Here is a 10,000-nt window from a genome sequence, read left to right on the forward strand (position 1 = left end):
GGACAACACCTACTTGGGTCAGGACCACCAGAGGAGAAGTCATCGAATGAGGATCCACGATTAACAGGGGTTCCTGTTGGGCATGGGGATAACATTAGCTCATGGGTCGATGTGGAAATAGTGTGTCTGTGTCTGTGTGTGTGAGTGTGAGTGTGAGTGTGAGTGTGAGTGTGAGTGTGAGTGTGAGTGTGAGTGTGAGTGTGAGTGTGAGTGTGAGTGTGAGTGTGAGTGTGTGTGTGTGTGTTTAGTATCCATGAGTTTGTGTTTGTGTCACAAATCATGGATAAATGCATATACAGTGGGTATAGTAAGTATTCACACCCATGCTAAAGTTGACCAAAAAGAGGAATATAAAATCATCTTTTGAGAATTGATTGTAATGCCTTAATTCAAAAAATTAGTAAAAATCAAACCGTTAAGGACACTAATTTTCTTTGTGATTGAAGAATGTATCGTAAATAGATAAATGTTCTTCCTTAAATGCAGGTTGCATAAGTAATTGAACCCTATGTTAAATTCCCATAGGAGCAGGAGGATTTTTTATATGTTTTTATTTTTAAAGGCCAGCTATTTCATGGATCCAGGATATTATGCATCCTGATAAAGTTCCCTTGGCCTTTGAAATTAAAATAGCCCCACATCATCACATACCCTTCACCATAGCTAGAGATTGGCATGGTGCTTTTTCCAGTTAGCCTATTAGCCTGTTTGATGCTCATTGAGCTCAATGCAAATCAAACAGGCTAATAGGCTAACTGGAAAAAGCACCATGCCAATCTCTAGCTATGGTGAAGGGTATGTGATGATGTGGGGCTATTTTAATTTCAAAGGCCAAGGGAACTTTATCAGGATGCATAATATCCTGGATCCATAAAATAGCTGGCCTTTAAAAATAAAAACATATAAAAAATCCTCCTGCTCCTATGGGAATTTAACATAGGGTTCAATTACTTATGCAACCTGTATTTAAGGAAGAACATTTATCTATTTACGATACATTCTTCAATCACAAAGAAAATTAGTGTCCTTAGCGGTTTGATTTTTACTCATTTTTTGAATTAAGACATTACAATCAATTCTCAAAAGATGATTTTATATTCCTCTTTTTAGTCATCTTTAGCATGGGTGTGAATACTTACTATACCCACTGTATGTACACCTACATACGAGTGTGTGTGTGTGTGTGTGTGTGTGTGTGTGTGTGTGTGTGTGTGTACAGTGTACCAGTGCTGTTGCTGCTGGAGGGGCTGCCAGAGAAATCCTCTATTCCTGCGTTGATGTAAAGGCCATTCTCTCCACCATGACGAGAAGCTGCTCTCCTGCACACACACACACACTCTCTCTCACACACACACACTGAAATCTCTGGGGGACCTTTTCTGTCATTTGTCTTCTGTACACATACACACACACACACACACACACACACACACACACACACACACAGTGTGTTACTATGGAAAAAAAGAGCATGCTGTGTGCTTGTGTTTTCTTGAAGTGAGGAGGATTTTAATCTCTCTTTTAGTCTGGCGTCTAGTCCTCAAGTCTCTTTCTCTTTCCCCATGTGCCTGTGTGTCTTTAATTGCTCCTCTCTCTCTCTCTCTGTGTGTGTGTGTGTGTGTGTGTGTGTGTGTGTGTGTGTGAGAGAGAGACAGGTGGAGAGAGAGAAAGGAGAGAGATGATGAAAGCACATTGAAATTGGTGTGTGTCTGTCTCCTCAGCCCTGGCCATGTGACTGTGTTCTGGTCCTAATTGGGAATATCAATCAACATGTCAATCACAGCGCATCACTCTGTGAGTTCTTCAGTCTTAGAACTGAAGACTGAAGAAGAAGACCCCCCCAACACACACACACACACACACACACAGACACACACACACACGCACAGAGTTGACTGTGCATTTCTCCTGGTCTAATCATCACACACACACACACACATGTTGCCTGTGAATTTTTCCTGGTATAATCATCACACACACACACACACACACACACACACACACACACACACACACACACACACACACACACACACGTTGGCCTGTGCATTTCTCTGGTCTAATCCAGAAGATAAAGCATCTCATTTAGACAATAATCTCTGTGCTAATGGAGGCCCAGAGCCACACACATGCTGCCGAGCATACACAATGTAAACATTGTGTGTGTGTGTGTGTGTGTGTGTGTGTGTGTGTGTGTTCTCAGAATAGTTACATCTGAGTCAATGGTGAAGGGAGGGGCATCATCTTGTAACAAACAATCCATGAACTATCCCACCCCCATACACACACACACACACACACACACACACACACACACACACTAAAACGGATGGTCAGTCAGACCCATAACGTGCCATTTCCTGCTCTGTGTTCTACCATCACCAACAGATTATTATGCAAAACAAATCTCTACTCTGGGATTAATCAAGGGGAGGCACAATGTGTGTGTGTGTGTGTGTGTGTGTGTGTGTGTGTGTGTGTGTGTGTTGAGTGAGAGACAATGATGGATACACATATGGAGACAGCAAGAGCTCAACTGGAGAGAACTACGAGTAGAAAGTAGAGTAAGAGATGGAGAGAGACGGGGGGGCTAAAGCAGGGGATGTGATGATAGAGAGAGAGAAAGAGAGAGAGAGGGAGAGAGAGAGGGAGGGAGAGAGGGGGTGAGTAGAGAGAGGGAGAGAGAGAGAGAGGGGAGAGAGAGGGAGGGAGTAGAGAGATGGAGGGAGAGAGGGGTGAGTAGAGAGAGGGAGAGAGAGAGAGAAGGGGAGAGAGAGGGAGAGGGAGAGAGTGAAGGGTAGATCAAGTGATGGAAGGGTGGTTGAAGTGTGTGTGTGTGGGGGGGGAACACATGTGTGTGTGGGGGAGAGCACACTTGGCAAAATCTCAACAGCTCAAGAACGGAAGGATTATAAAAGAGAACATTTTGCATCTGCCAATCTGCCTTTTTCAGTGTCTCTCTCTCTCTCTCTCTCTCTTTCCCTCCCTTCTCTCTCTCTCCCTCTCTCTCTGTTTCTGTCCTCTCTCACTCACACACACACACACACCACACACACACACACACACACACAGGGACACCTTGCTCTTGCTCTTGCTCTTGTCAACAAAACGCTAAGTAAGACGCCAGGACCCACGACTGGTCATTCCTCTCTCTCTCTTGGGCATCTGGACACAGTCAGTATAGGCAGCTGTCACTCTGATCAGGACTGTGTGCATGTGTGTGTGTGTGTGTGAGAGAGAGAAAGAGAAAGAGAGTATGTGTGTGTGTGTGTGTGTAACTGTGTGTGAGAAAGAGAGAGAGAGAAAGAGAGTATGTGTGTGTGTTTGTGTTGTTTCTTTGTTTGTAACTCTGTCTGTGCATGTGCATGTGCGTGTGTGTGCGTGTGAGCGGATGAGAGAGGCAGCTTCAGCTGAAGACACTCTGAGGAGGATTAGCTTTGCTACCCAAAAGATTACGTGTGGAGGGGCCGCAACGTTTCCCCATTTAAACTGCTGATTGCTGCGTCTAATGAGTTTAAAAGGGAAGCGCAGACTACAGTGATATGATGATATTCACACACTCACACACACACACACACACACACACACACACACACACACACACACACACACACACACACACACACACACACACACACACACACGTACAGTATGTGTAAATGAGTTGTTGTCATGATATTTAGCATTCTATCTCTCTGGGAGCAATCGCCAAATTTCATCTCTAGCCTAATAGGAAGACTGAAGGTAAAGAACTGTGCGCACACACACACACACACACACACATATGCATATACACACACAATCATACACACACACACACACTTACACACACAAACACACACACACACAACACACACACACACACAGACACACACATGCATATAAACACTCTCTCTCACACACACAGATGCATATACACACACTTTCTCTCTCTCTATTACACACACACACACACCGCATCCTATCAAACAGAGTCTTCCCCATCCTCAGTCCTTTACAGTAACAGATCATCTCATGTAGAGGGCTGATGTTTACAGTTTTTCTCGATTGTTAACACACATTTTCTGAAAACATGCCTCATACGCTCAGAACTCTACACACGGCCCCAGCCGTGGCGCGACTGGCTGGGGCACCTGCACCGCACGCCGGCGACCCGGGTTCGATTCCCGTCCCGTGGTCCTTTCCGGATCCCACCCCTACTCTCTCTCCTGCTCGTTTCCTGTCATACTCTCTACTGTCCTGTCCAATTAAAGGCATAAAAAGCCCAAAAAATAATCTTTAAAAAAAAAAAAAAAAAGAACTCTACACACAAAACTCCTCAATTCTCCTGCAAAATGAAACTTTACCTTCAAAACAATGTACTTTCTCCTCAAAATGGTCTTTTGTTCTCAAAAGACACACACAAGCCATCATATATCAAGACATTTATAATATAAGGACCAGTTGAACACTAATGTGCTCAGTGTAAAACACTGTGATGAATTGAAAACACTTCTTCTCCATTCATCATAATGACTTGGGCATTTTTTTGTTCAGTGTTACACTACAAACAGTACTACAAACAGTAGATAAGCTGATACAGTAGGTTGATAGCTTAGCCTATCAATATTTTGAAATATCTCATTGTTTTCTATTATTTTTCTTTGAATTTGCCATAATGTTATGGCGTTTTCTTCTAGGACACTGCTCATGATTTCAGTTTCCTGTTCAGGAGACAGAAGCCCTTGTGGTGGTTTCAGCTGCCAAACAAATAGTAAAATACTGTAAACTGTGTAGGAATACAAAGTAGGAATACTTTTCCCCAAATACTTGGAACATACTTTATTTACAGTCCTACAGAACAGCCCACATGCAATACTGTACTACTGCGCTCATTGAGCTATATTGTACTGTACGGTACTGTACTGTATTGATAAGCAGCACTGCAATGTTCTAGTGGCTCGGCTCTCATCAGAGATACAGTCCTTGGACTCCCCATCCTCTTCCTCTTACTCTCACTCCTCTGGCTCCGCCTCTGCCTGTACTACTACTGTAATACTAAAGCTCTGATTGCTAATTGTAAAACTGTGTGACAGTTGTTTGCCCATCTGATGAGTCAGTGTGCATGGTAGGGCAGTTACCTTTAGGAATTTGAATGGCAGTGTGTTCTTTGTGAAAACAAGAGATTTTCTTCACTGTTTTGAAAACAGTGTGCTTTAGGAACTGCAATTTGAGTGTAAAGCAGAAATTGTGCTTATAGTTCAGCAGAATCGGTTCAGGAGGTTGGTGCATGAGCTACATATTATGAGAATTGTGTCTCAAGTACCAGAAATTGTGTGTAAGTAAACAATTGAGAAAAACTGTAATATTTAACGAGTAGTCTGTCTGTGATCCGCAAAACTCAACACTGAACTTGCAGGGGTGGGGATGTGCTCAACTCAAACTCTCTTCTGTCACACACACACACACACACACACACACACACACACACACACACACACACACACACAGCAAGTGTGTGGAGGGATGTGCTCAACTCAAACTCTCATCTGTCACACACACACACACACACACACACACACACACACACACACCATAATACACACACACACACACACACACACACACACACATACCCACAGCAAGTGTGTGGAGGGATGTGCTGAAATCAAACCCTCGGCTGTCAAGTGTGTGAAGAGACAGGTTCAACTTCAGAGCAGTCTGTGTGGATGTGTTTACTGTAACTCTCTCAGCAGTCGTGTGTGTGTTTGTGTGTGTGTGTGTGTGTGTGTGGTGTGTGTGGAGGGGGGGGGGGGGGGGGGGGGGGGGGGTAAAGTTATAGCCCACAGGCTGAGCAGTGACCACAGCATCTGCCAGTACTGGGCTAGTGAGTGGTGCACTGCTGCGTTCAGTAAAACATACAGAAACATATTGTATTGTGTTTTTGATTACAGCTTTACGGTACATCACTGTGTTTTTGATTACAGCTTTACATTTTGATTACAGCTTTACGGTACATCACTGTGTTTTTGATTACAGCTTTACGTTTTGATTACAGCTTTAAGGTACGTCACTTTGTTTTTGTTAAAAAAACTTTACGGTGCATCATTGTGTTTTTGATCGCACCTTTACGGCACGTCACTGTGTTTTTCATTATAGCTTTACGGTAGGCTACGTCATTGTGTTTTTGTTACAGTAACAACTTTACGGTACGTCACTTTGCTTTTGTTTACAGCTTTACGGTACATCACTGTGTTATTGATTACAACTTTATGGTACGTCACAGTGTTTTTCTTAACTACGTAACGGTACATCACAGTGTTTTTGTCAACTACTTTATGGTACGTCACTGTGTTTTTGATTACAGCTTTACGGTACGTCACACTGGAGCTGTAAAATCTGTCTTCTCAGCTCCAGTGTGGCCTGTGTTTCATCTGTCCCTGATGGGATGCTAACGTAAAATCACTGCTGTCCCCTCACCCTCAGGTACCTCCAGGTTCAGATGCGATTTGCTGTAGGGGGCATGTGTTGAGTTAGTATACTGTACTACAGTGCTGTAGGGGCATGTGTTGAGTTAGTATACTACAGTGCTGTGGGGGCATGTGTTGAGTTAGTATACTACAGTGCTGTGGGGGCATGTGTTGAGTTAGTATACTACAGTGCTGTAGGGGGCATGTGCTGAGTTAATGTGTTGAGTTAGTATACTACAGTGCTGTGGGGGCATGTGTTGAGGTAGTATACTACAGTGCTGTAGGGGCATGTGTTGAGGTAGTATACTACAGTGCTGTAGGGGCATGTGTTGAGTTAGTGTACTACAGTGCTGTAGGGGCATGTGTTGAGGTAGTATACTACAGTGCTGTGGGGGCATGTGTTGAGTTAGTATACTACAGTGCTGTAGGGGCATGTGTTGAGGTAGTATACTACAGTGCTGTGGGGGCATGTGTTGAGTTAGTATACTACAGTGCTGTAAGGGGCATGTGTTGAGTTAGTATACTACAGTGCTGTGGGGGCATGTGTTGAGTTAGTGTACTACAGTGCTGTAGGGGGCATGTGTTGAGTTAGTGTACTACAGTGCTGTAGGGGGCATGTGTTGAGTTAATGTGTTGAGTTAGTGTACTACAGTGCTGTAGGGGGCATGTGTTGAGTTAGTATACTGTACTACAGTGCTGTAGGGGCATGTGTTGAGCTAGTATACTACAGTGCTGTAGGGGGCATGTGTTGAGTTACTATACTACAGTGCTGTAGGGGGCATGTGTTGAGTTACTATACTACAGTGCTGTAGGGGCATGTGTTGAGTTAGTATACTACAGTGCTGTAGGGGCATGTGTTGAGTTAGTATACTACAGTGCTGTAGGGGGCATGTGTTGAGGTAGTATACTACAGTGCTATGGGGGCATGTGTTGAGTTAGTATACTACAGTGCTGTAGGGGGCATATGTTGAGGTAGTATACTACAGTGCTGTGGGGGCATGTGTTGAGTTAATGTGTTGAGGTAGTATACTACAGTGCTGTAGGGGCATGTGTTGAGTTAGTGTACTACAGTGCTGTAGGGGCATGTGTTGAGTTAGTGTACTACAGTGCTGTAGGGGCATGTGTTGAGTTAGTATACTACAGTGCTGTAGGGGGCATGTATTGAGTTAATGTGTTGAGTTAGTGTACTACAGTGCTGTAGGGGGCATGTGTTGAGTTAGTGTACTACAGTGCTGTAGGGGCATGTGTTGAGTTAGTATACAGTGCTGTGGGGGACATGTGTTGAGGTGGTATACTACAGTGCTGTAGGGGCATGTGTTGAGTTAGTGTACTACAGTGCTGTAGGGGCATGTGTTGAGTTAGTGTACGACAGTGCTGTAGGGGCATGTGTTGAGTTAGTATACTACAGTGCTGTAGGGGGCATGTATTGAGTTAATGTGTTGAGTTAGTGTACTACAGTGCTGTAGGGGGCATGTGTTGAGTTAGTGTACTACAGTGCTGTAGGGGCATGTGTTGAGCTAGTATACTACAGTGCTGTAGGGGGCATGTGTTGAGTTAGTATACTACAGTGCTGTAGGGGGCATGTGTTGAGTTACTATACTACAGTGCTGTAGGGGGCATGTGTTGAGTTACTATACTACAGTGCTGTGGGGGCATGTGTTGAGTTAGTATACTACAGTGCTGTAGGGGCATGTGTTGAGTTAGTATACTACAGTGCTGTAGGGGGCATGTGTTGAGGTAGTATACTACAGTGCTATGGGGGCATGTGTTGAGTTAGTATACTACAGTGCTGTAGGGGGCATATGTTGAGGTAGTATACTACAGTGCTGTGGGGGCATGTGTTGAGTTAATATGTTGAGGTAGTATACTACAGTGCTGTAGGGGCATGTGTTGAGTTAGTGTACTACAGTGCTGTAGGGGCATGTGTTGAGTTAGTGTACTACAGTGCTGTAGGGGCATGTGTTGAGTTAGTGTACTACAGTGCTGTAGGGGCATGTGTTGAGTTAGTATACTACAGTGCTGTAGGGGGCATGTATTGAGTTAATGTGTTGAGTTAGTGTACTACAGTGCTGTAGGGGGCATGTGTTGAGTTAGTGTACTACAGTGCTGTAGGGGCATGTGTTGAGTTAGTATACAGTGCTGTGGGGGACATGTGTTGAGGTAGTATACTACAGTGCTGTGGGGTCCATGTGTTGAGTTAGTGTACTACAGTGCTGTAGGGCAGTGTTTTTCAACCTTTTTTGAGCCTTGGCACACTTTTTTCATTGAGAAAATCCTGAGGCACACCACCAGCCGAAAATGTTAAATAAATTGAAATTTTATTGAAAATGAAATTAAATAAAAATCTGTAGCCCGCAATAACGATATCAAGTCATTCTTGTCAAAGTGTCTTGAATGGGAATCAAATGAACACAAAGAAAATTATTTCTATTCACTCTTTTTTAGACCACTTAGGTGAAATTGGATAATTTCCCACGGCACACCTAACAATGTGTCACGGCACACTAGTGTGCCACGGCACAGTGGTTGAAAAACACTGCTGTAGGGGCATGTGTTGAGTTAGTATACTACAGTGCTGTAGGGGGCATGTGTTGAGTTAGTATACTACAGTGCTGTAGGGGCATGTGTTGAGTTAGTATACAGTGCTGTAGGGGCATGTGTTGAGGTAGTATACTACAGTGCTGTAGGGGCATGTGTTGAGTTAGTATACAGTGCTGTAGGGGCATGTGTTGAGTTAGTATACAGTGCTGTAGGGGCATGTGTTGAGTTAGTATACAGTGCTGTAGGGGGCATGTGTTGAGTTAGTATACTACAGTGCTGTAGGGGCATGTGTTGAGTTAGTATACAGTGCTGTAGGGGCATGTGTTGAGTTAGTATACAGTGCTGTAGGGGTGTGCCCAGAGAGTGGCGGGTGAGTGTGCAGGGTGGCGGGTGAGTGTGCAGGGTGAGTGTGCAGGGTGAGTGTGCAGGGTGGCGGGTGAGTGTGCAGGGTGAGTGTGCAGGGTGAGTGTGCAGGGTGGCGGGTGAGTGTGCAGGGTGAGTGTGCAGGGTGAGTGTGCAGGGTGAGTGTGCAGGGTTAGTGTGCAGGGTGAGTGTGCAGGGTTAGTGTGCAGGGTGGCATGTGCCCAGAGAGTGGCGGGTGAGTGTGCAGGGTGAGTGTGCAGGGTGGCATGTGCCCAGAGAGTGGCGGGTGAGCGTGCAGGGTGAGGAAGGACATCTGATGATGTAACATTTCTTGGGACTCCGGGGCGTTGGGGGCAGGACCATCTGGGCATCTCAACAGCGCTGGACCAGCGGGCACTCTGGTGCCAACAGGGTCAATATCGGCCCAACGGGGGAATTGGAAAAGCAGCATCACACACCCGCCCTCTCTCTCTCTCTCACACACACACACACCCTCTCTCACACACACACCCTCTCTCTCTCTCTCTCTCTCTCTCTCTCACACACACACACACCCTTCAGCCTCCAATCCCTGAAAGCAATTTGCTGCCACTGCCGGGGTTTAGCCTGCTGGGTTCCAGCTCTGGCCAAAACACATGCTTCACCCT

The sequence above is a fragment of the Sardina pilchardus genome, chromosome 10 (genome assembly GCF_963854185.1).
Source record: "Sardina pilchardus chromosome 10, fSarPil1.1, whole genome shotgun sequence".
NCBI classification, from domain to species: domain Eukaryota; kingdom Metazoa; phylum Chordata; class Actinopteri; order Clupeiformes; family Clupeidae; genus Sardina; species Sardina pilchardus.